Genomic DNA, 8,366 nt, shown 5'->3' with positions numbered 1-8,366 from the left:
CTTGGGCCACACATAAAATACACTAACAACAGCTGATGAGCTAAAAACACAACAAAACAAAACAGCAAAACTGCAAAAAACAAAACAAAACAAAAACCCAAAAACCAAAACAAACAAAAAAGAAACCTCATGTTTTAAGAAAGTTTACAAATTTGAGTTGGGCTGCATTCAAAGCCGTCCTGGGCCACATGCAGCCCATGGGCTATGGGTTGGATAGGTTACTGTAGTCCAAAGTTTCTCAACCTTGACATTATTGACTTTGGGGCTGCATCATTCTTTAGCTCTGGAAGCTATCCTGTGTACTGCAAGATGTTTAGCAGCATCCCTGGCCTCTACTCAAGAGATGCCAGTGGCACCTCCCTCCCCACTCCAGCTACAACCCCCAGTTATGACAACCAAAAATGTTCCCTGGGGGGCAAAACTGTTCCCTGGAGGGCAAAACTGCCCCCAGTTAAGGATCAAGGCTCTCATCTAATAATCACCATCCTCACCTCTCTATTATCTTTCCTACCTTATTGATTAGGGAGCATTGGGATTACAAAGCTGTTGCAGCCCTTTTTGTCCCTTTGGTCAATGGAGTGTGGAAAATTTGTATTTCCCTAAGTCTTCCATTAGACTACAGGCCTGTTAGAAGTAGGGCTTCCTCCCCTTGTGGAAAATTACAAACTAGAAGCAAAGATAATTAGAAGAATCCTATACAAAGCATACTGATTAAAATGGAGCAATGTCCATCTAGAAGAAGGCATCTATCCACTGTTTTGTGCATAAATGCACTTCAACATTTTAACCAATACTTTGGAGAAGACAAAAGAGAGATCTTTTATCTTCTCCAAGAACTGCAGAAGCCAAATGGCTGGGCACATGGCAGAATCAGGATTCAAAAATCCCACAATGGAACAGTGATGGGCTGAGGCCAGCAAGGGGAGATTTGACAGGGTTCATTGGAAGGTCTCTGTTGCATAGAGTGCTGGTTGGTCCCCAATACCCAGTTTACTCTTCCTTCTTTAGTAACAAAAAGAGCAATTATTTCCACATGACTAGTTTCTAGCCCACGAAATGCAAGCAAGAGTATTGAATGGGACTTCTAGAAAGGCTACATAAAGAACTGACAAGGCTGGGAAGCACATCCTTTGGATCCTTCAGCCTTTTCTCCATCTTGTACCCTTTGATGGCTTCAAGAAGCGTGTGCAGTCTCCTGGGAACACATCATGACTTTGAGAATGACAGAAAAGAGCAGGAAGAGACTATGCCCTGATGACACTGTGGAGCCACAAGAGCAATCCTGGATAGCCCAAACCTGGATTTCTTTCACATGATAAGGAATGAATGTTTCTTAGAGAATTAAATGTCTGTTCTTTTGAAGCTACTGTTAGTTTTGGTCTCCATTACTTTTAGCTCAGTGCAATTCCTACCTGTAATGGGTTGAATTGTGTTCCTAAAAAGATACGTTCAAGTCCTAACCCCGAGTCCCTATGAATGTGGCCTTATTAGAAAATAGGGGCGGGGCTGGGCACAGTGGCTCATGCTTGTTATCTCAGCATTTTGGGAGGTCAAGGCAGGCAGATCGCTTGAGCCCAGGATTTCAAGACCTGCCTGGGCAACATGGCAAAGCCCAGTTTCTACAAAAAAATATAAAAATTAGCCAGGTATGGTGGCACATGCCTGTAATCCCAGATACTTGGGAGGATCGCTTAAGCCCAGGAGGTCGAGGCTTCAGTGAGCTGTGACTGTGTCACTATACTCTAGACTAGGTGATAGAGTCAGACTCTGTCTCACAAAAAAAAAAAAAAAAAGAAAAGAAAAGAAAAGAAAGAAAATAGAGTATTGGTACAGGAAATCACATTAAGACAAAGTTACAGTGAATTAGGCTGGGCCTTAGTCCAATATGAGACTGGTGTCCTTATAAGAAAAAGAGAAAGAGACACACAGGGAAGAAGACTGCCATGTGACAACAGAAGCGGAGATTGAAGTGATCCATCTACAAGCCAAGGATTAGCAGATGCTAGAAAAGGCAACGAAGGATTCCCCGTAAATTTCAGAGGGAAAATGGCCCCGTCAACACTTGGATTTCAGACATCTAGCCTCCAGAGCTGTAATACATTTCTATTACTTTAAGTCACCTAGTTCGTAGTACTTTGTTAATATACTACCTACTGAAGTCTTACACTTAGGTCTAAATAAGCCATTTGGGTCCAAAAAATCCATGATAAGACATGGCTTAGCAGTTGCATGTACAAAAAAAATTGCTAGGCATTTTAATTTAGAGAATGCTCAAAATGAAAAACACTGCAAATATGGATGCCAAGAAAGTTAACACAACTCCGAATAGACTTAACAGAAATTTACTACCTAGAAAAGGTAGCAGTGACAGGCTTCTTCTGCTCCATACTAGTGCTAGTGAGAGCACCTAAAATACTGCACGCAGTTTTGGGCTCCTCAATTCATCAAGACACAAAGTCTTTACTAAGATCATTATTCTGAAAGCAGAGCTCTAGAGAAATGAAGACTCAGGAATATTGGGTCTAGCAGGGAACACTCAGGAAGACAGCTACTTTTATATGTCTAAGAGGCTCTCATAAAATGGGCATTGAATAGGTGCTGAATAAGTGCTTACTGAAGGCAGAGACAGAAAAAGGGATCAGTCTAGCTTTGTGCGGTACCATTCAGCTGAGGTAGGACCAATGAGTGAGCTACAGAAAAAAAAAATTCAGGCCAAATGTAAGACCTGTCTACTTAATTAAAAATAAACTTTAAAAGTGTACTGACAAAGCAATCCAAATGTCCATCAATGGATGAATAAACACATTGTGGCATATCTATTCAATGGAATATTATTTGGCCATAAAAAAGAATGAAGTACTAATACATGCTACAACACAGATGAACTTCAAAAATGTTATGCGAGGTGAAAGATGCCAGACACAAAAGGTTACATATCGTATAATTTCATTTAAAGAAAATATTCAAAGTAGGTACAATCCATAGTGACAACAGGGGCTAGAAGGAGGGGGAAATGGGGAGGGACTGCTTAATAGATATGGAATTTTCTTTGGGGTGATGAAAATGTTTTGGAACTAGATACTGGTGGTAGCCACACAGCATTGCGAATGTACTAAATGCCACTGCATGGTTCACTTTAAAATACTTAATTTTATGTTATGTCAATTATACCCCAATTAAAAAAAAGTAAATTGAAAAAGGTTGCTAGCACCCGTGTGGCAGTAAAAGAAGCTGTAAATAGAATTTAGTAATCTCTTTGCATCAAATATGCATGTCAAAATAACAAAGGAGAGCTCCAAAAGACCCTTCATGGTAAACCACCATTCCCTACTGGAGAATAACCAATGACTAGGTTTAAGACTTTAGGTCATAGTTCTAAGGTTCTCTTCCTACATGGACTCATGCTTACTGCCTTAAGAGACCACAATTATTTTCATGTTTTCTTCTGAAAAAAGAAACTGCCCCAGGTAGCTTGGCAACATTCTCACTGTCCCTAACCTACTCATCAAATCAACAATTTGTTCAGCCATAGCCATTTTGAGATGGTAACATATAATGATTATAAGTTCATTATTTCTCCTCTCCCTTTAAGGACAGAAGTCCTACAATGGTACACGTTATGTGTTCTGTTATAATAGACTTTAGCAATTTTACAAGTGAGGAAAATGTGAGAAACACTAGGGGGTTTCTCAAAGTAGGACTAGAAGTCATTTCACTGCTTTCCTTATAAGTGACCTTCAAGAAATTTAGTTGATTAAATAATTGAATAAAGGGCTCCACTATACTGCTCCTGCCCCAGGGACTATACAGTTTCGACAGATTATTTCTACCATGATCGTGAGAGTCACATACAGACATTTTCTCAGCTCTACATCAAGAATGAATATGTTAATGAGAAAAAGTTTAATTTGGTTTGAAATCCCAGTTCGATAATGAAAGATTAATAATAATAACAACAACAAAACCAGAAAGCTTTATTTTTGGTGAATTACTAATACAGAATCCTCTGTGGAGGGATTCCATACACATCCATACACATTTCACCATATTAAAAAGTCAAAACCACATTCTTAAAACAAAGAGATACTAAAATATTTATTGCCTAACTTGGGTAAGTCTCATCTCTATCACCAGCATGAAAGAGTTCGATTTTTAAAAATAACATCAACTTTTATTTTAGATTCAGAGGGTACATGTACATGTTTGTTACATGGGTATATTGTGTGACGCTGAGGTTTGGGACATGAATGATCCTGTCAAAGAGGGTCCTATTTACTTAGTAACTTAGTAACATGCATCAAAATTTTCACTCTCGTATTTAAATGCACCTCTTACATAGCAAAGAATACTCAGGGAATATATGTCTTAAGCAGCAACTTGTATACTGGGAATTTCCATGAGCCTAAAAAACTTAACTGTGAGATATATATATATATATATATGAATGAAATATCTGAGAAGAGAGAAGATACACGTGTAAAACCCTGAGAAAAAAACTGTCCCGGCTTTCTTCTTCTAACTCTGGCAATGCGAGCCAGCAGAAGAGCCAGCTTTCCTACTCCAAGTCAATTCTGGAAAGTAATCAAGTCAACTGCAACCCAGGACTAAGTGAGAATAGGTTTATTATGTGCAGATAAGACTGGCACAGTAAGAGGCTAGTGCTTTACCATCAAACTTGAACAACATATTTAAAGCTCCCACTAGTCTAGCACTAGGAATGTCTAGTGTTCTGTCCAAATGGGCATTTATAAATGCCTATTTTTGCCCACAGATATCAACTTTATAGAATTTTATATAATCTGTGTAATGTTAAAATAGTTTTATAAACAAAGAAATGTTCTGTTCATTAACATGTTTCTAGCACCTAGCAAAGTGCCTAGGATGTAGTTGCAGTTGTTTAATAAATAATTATTAAATGAAAGTAAGGTATGATTGAGACAGAGCAACTGAGAACTTGAGAACCAGATGAGTATAATCCTGCAGAATAGATACTTTGGAAAACCCTCTGATGATTACAATAATTCTGTCCATTGCACAACTGTTTTTTGAACTACTCTAGAACTATCTTTGGAAAAATGCATTTTTCCCTCCTACTAGAAAAGCCCAGGAACCTCACAAATAGAATTAAGAAATTCCTCGCCCATTATTAGCAACTCAAAATCGAGTACATAAGAGTGTTCTGAGTCCCACTGTCAAGGTCCCTGTCAGGAATGGCTAAGGAAAGTATCACCAACCAGCCTGCTCTGAAACTGAGTAACTCCATAGGGTCATGTCCTGAGCAGCACTGGAACCAGAGGAGCTAATCTATGAAAGCTTCTCCTTGGGAAGAGTAGCTGATAACCTTGAGAAACACATGTCTAAAACGCTGCAGTTTTGAGAAGGACAAGGATATGAAGAAAAAAAACAAGTCACTTTGAAATCTAAAAAGATTAATAAATGTTAAAAGATAACCTGATATATTAAACCACTATCAACATCATCCTCGAAATGTATCGGTCTAATAGCTTAACGATCTAAGATTATAGATTAACCTTTTACCTTCTCTTACCAAGAATGCAATCATAAAACTGGCTGATTTTCTAAGAAGTAATTCGATTTTCATTGAACTTAACTTGATGAGTTAGATATTTAAAAAGTCTCAAAGGCAGCATCACTTCATGAAGCAAGGTGATTCCCCTAAAGCCTACAACCGGATTGATGAGTCACACTAAATACATACACTTTTGTTCTCTCTCTGCACCTGCTGATGCAAGTCTTGAGACAAGACTGACGTAAAAATAATTCAATATGACAGCTAATTCTAACATTCCACATTTTAAAAAAAGTTGCTAATCATCAAAGGTATACCAAAAAAAGGGCAAGGAACTTTTTATGCTGATCAAATTAGTTTTAAAAAATAAATGATAGTGTCCAAATGTTAGAAAGGCTATGGTAAAACTGGTACGTTCATAAAGTACTGGTATACAGTATAAGTTGGGAAAGCCCATTAGGAAAGCAATTTGGCAATATAAATCATGACCATATTGTATTTATGCAATGTATGCATGTATTGTTGATAAGAATTTATCCTAAATGTCAAATAAAGAAAAAATCATTTAAGCAGAAAAATATTCATCACAAAATTTCAAGTAGAGATATTGAAAAGTAGCCTAAAATGCCCAATGAAAGGTATAGTTAAATTTGTGTTTAAAATTTTTGGTACTGGAGGCCGGGTGTGGTGGCTCATGCCTGTAATCCCAGCACTTTGGGAGGCCGAGACAGGTGGATCACAAGGTCAGGAGTTCAAGACCAGTCTGGCCAACATGGTGAAACCCTATCTCTACTAAAAATACAAAAACTAGCCAGGCATGGTGGCACGCGCCTGTAGTCCCAGCTACTCGGGAGGCGAAGGCAGGAGAACTGCTTGAACCTGGGAGGCAGAGGTTGCAGTGAGCCAAGATCGCACCATTGCATTCCAGCCTGGGCAACAGAGTAAGACTCTGTCTCAAAAAAAAAAAAAAAATACTGAAAATGAAGTACAACACAGAAAAAATGCTTGACAAAGGATAAATGTGATACAAGTACATATCTTCATTGTGATGGCAACCATGTAAAAAAATACATATGGATATGCAAAAGAACAACTGAATACACAACGATGGTAGCTATTTGCAGTTCCTGACTAGTTGCCAAATTTTGTGAAATGATATATTATCCTAAAATTAAGTCATTATTATTTTAAAATAAAATATTTTCAGCTGGGCACATGCCTGTAGTCCCAGCTACTCAGGAGGCTGAAGCAGGAGGATTACTTGAGCCTACAAATTCAAGGCTGTAGTGAGCCATGATTGCGCCTGTGAATAGCCATTGCATTCCAGCCTGGACAACATAGCAGGACTCCATTTGTAAAACTGTGTGTACATATTTTTCTAAAACTAGTCTGTGTATCAACCCTTTTCAGCAGGAAAATTTGAAGTCAAAACTTGATTATAGGCCTGCCTCTGCATTTAAGAAGTAAGTAAATAAACAACAGGTTCCCAAGTCTCACCTTCTTCTCACTAAAAACCTTACAAATCTTCAGGCTAGACAAATTTGGAAAGTGAGGCACATTATGGACCTGTCCTAGTGAGACAGATTGCGCATTATCATATTATAGGTTCTGAAAAGATCTGCAATAAACTTGTTTAATTTTAGCTAGCCCAGCATCTGCTAGATATACTTGATCACAAAACCCTCTTTGCTCAAAGGACCTGCAAACTTCTCACTACAGTTTGGAAAACGCTGTTTAGGTCGAAGATGCTCAAAGGGGTCAACGGAGGGAAGGCATCTTAATTACCAGAGAAGTGTTTCCAGATGCCATGCTTTCTAGTTGGGAGTCATTAATGATAGTATGTCTTACACCTCAGGTGTGTATATTAAGGTAGAAAAATGGCTTGAGTGGCCGGGTGCGGTGGCTCACGTCTGTAATCCCAGCATTTTGGGAGGCTGAAGCAGGCAGATCACCTGAGGCCAGGACTCCGAGATGAGCCTGGCCAACATGGTAAAACCCTGTCTCTACTAAAAATACAAAAATTAGCCAGGTGTGGTGGCATACGCCTGTAGTCCCAGCTACTCGGGAGGCTGAGGCAGGAAAATCGCTTGAACGTGGGAAGCGGAGATTGCAGTGAGCCGAGATCCCGCCACTGCACTCCAGCCTGGGCGACAGAGCTAGACTCCATCTCAAAAAGACAAAACAGGCTGGGTGCAGTGACTCATGCCTGTAATCCCAGCACTTTGGGAGACCGAGGTGGGCGGATCACAAGGTCAAGAGATCAAGACCATCCTGGCCAACATGGTGAAACTCCATCTCTACTAAAAATAGAAAAATTAGCTGGGCGTGGTGGCACGCGCCTGTAGTCCCAAGCTACTCAGTAGGCTGAGGCTGCAGTGAGCTGAGATCGTGCCACTGCACTCCAGCCTGGCAACAGAGCAAGACTCCGTCAAAAAAAAAAAAAAAAAAAAAAAGCAAACAAAAAACAAAGAAAAATGGCTTCAGAACTACTCATCTATGCAGCTACTTATAAACAATTAATCCAGCAGAGGGGACCAAAAACCCCACAAAAAAAACCATTCAGGGTACAGAATTGGGAGGATTTCTGGCTCTTACAAATGGGATTCTGATCAAGCCCAAAGACGATAGCAGTTTCTAGAATGGAATGGCCATGTCTTCTTTTGTAATTATGTAGTGGCAACCAAAGAAATCTATAACTCACATGAGAATTAGTCAGTTTCCCTTTTAAATATAAATATAGTATTGCTCATGACGTGAAAAAAAGAAAGCATGTATCTTTCTGAAATCTGTATTTTTTAAAAATAAGATTAGTATGTGCATATGGTAGTAGGGCATC

The 8,366-nt window shown here is 39.1% G+C and overlaps 1 protein-coding gene across 3 annotated transcripts in view; it reads right to left on the bottom strand.

The window, feature by feature from the left end:
• Nucleotides 1-8,366, bottom strand: part of POLA1 (DNA polymerase alpha 1, catalytic subunit) — a 297,808-nt gene that overhangs the window by 95,889 nt on the left and 193,553 nt on the right. The window lies entirely within an intron of this gene.

The sequence above is a fragment of the Gorilla gorilla genome, chromosome X (genome assembly GCF_029281585.2).
Source record: "Gorilla gorilla gorilla isolate KB3781 chromosome X, NHGRI_mGorGor1-v2.1_pri, whole genome shotgun sequence".
Classification (NCBI taxonomy): domain Eukaryota; kingdom Metazoa; phylum Chordata; class Mammalia; order Primates; family Hominidae; genus Gorilla; species Gorilla gorilla.
Note: the sequence above shows the minus strand (reverse complement) of the source record. Positions and strands in the feature narration are given on the sequence as shown.